General features: G+C 35.1%; 1 non-coding gene across 1 annotated transcript; it reads right to left on the bottom strand.

The window, feature by feature from the left end:
• Window positions 1-955: 955 nt before the first annotated feature.
• LOC145013641 (small nucleolar RNA R71) lies at window positions 956-1,062 on the bottom strand. The gene has a single exon (XR_013665189.1). It is a non-coding gene; the product is annotated as a small nucleolar RNA R71 (small nucleolar RNA).
• Between the last annotated feature and the right edge of the window lie 203 nt (window positions 1,063-1,265).

Raw genomic sequence — 1,265 nt, 5'->3', positions numbered from 1 at the left:
TTGAGTTCGATTCCCAACTTACTTTACTATATTATAAATAGACTAGGTACACTGCCTATAAGTGCATTAGTAGATAATTAATTATGTTTACAAATTTAAAGGTAGATAGGTATAATCTGTGCACATCAAGTTTTTGGCGTCATTATCGGTGAAACGGCTATTTCAATTGTTAGTTTAATTGATTTAGGTTAATCGATCATTTTTGTGGGGTAAAACTCACAAAAAAAGTTAATTTTCTGCATCAGTTTAAATTTCCTAAATTTTAGATCTCAAGACGTGAGAACTGCAATCTCATCTTATTTTATTTTATTTTAGTTCTTTTTTATGTTTTTGTTTTGTTTCAGTACTATATGACCTCGGATCGAAGACAACATTTACACTACCATTTGACAATCCAGAGTCGACATTTCATAAAAAGAAGAACATACACATTGGAGAATCAAGCAACAAGCCGGTAAACGAAAACAAGTTTGAAAGCTTTGAGAAAACTCCTAACAAACAGAAAGCTGATTACGAGCCCGAAACAAAATTAGACAAAAGTAGTGAACCTGAAAGCGATCCCAAAAACAACATTGCAGAGATTGTTGGCATGACGATGGAGGCATACAAGAAGAGAATTCGTGAGGAAACTGGTTCGAGCCTTGTGCAACCCAAAATTCCCTCTACTGCAAACTTCGAGCTCAAGGGACACATCCTTTCCGCGCTAAAAGATATCCTATTTTATGGAAAATATCATGAAGATTCATACAAACACCTTGATAAAGTCAATGACATCGATGATTATTTTAATATTCCTAATGTACCAAAAGAAACGGTGTTGTTAAGAATGCTTCCAATCACTTTCAAAGGAGCAACTAAATATTGGTTGAAGGCACTCCCACCCGATGCAATTACAACATGGGTACAAATACGTGAAGAATTCCTCCAAAAAATTTGCCCACCATCGAAGATTTCTAAACTTAAGAAGGTCGTAGCCAATTTTGAGCAACAAGTGAAGGAATCTTTATATGAAGCATGGGAAATATATAAGGGATTACTAAGAATTTGTCCCCAAAATGATCTTAATGAGAAACAAGAAGTATCTATATTTTATGATGGGGTAAACATGATGACAAGGCAACTCCTCGATTCTCAAGGACCTCTTACAAAGAAAAATCTTGCTACCATTAAAGAGCTAATAAAAGAGTTTTTAAAGCATTCAAGAGAATACCACAACCCTCGACAAGACGGAGCAAAGGGAATTGGAAATGGTGCTTCGGAAGACA

The sequence above is a fragment of the Lactuca saligna genome, chromosome 8, assembly GCF_052625555.1.
Source record: "Lactuca saligna cultivar CGN05327 chromosome 8, ASM5262555v1, whole genome shotgun sequence".
Classification (NCBI taxonomy): Eukaryota; Viridiplantae; Streptophyta; class Magnoliopsida; order Asterales; family Asteraceae; genus Lactuca; species Lactuca saligna.
This window is presented reverse-complemented; position numbering and strand designations above follow the sequence as displayed.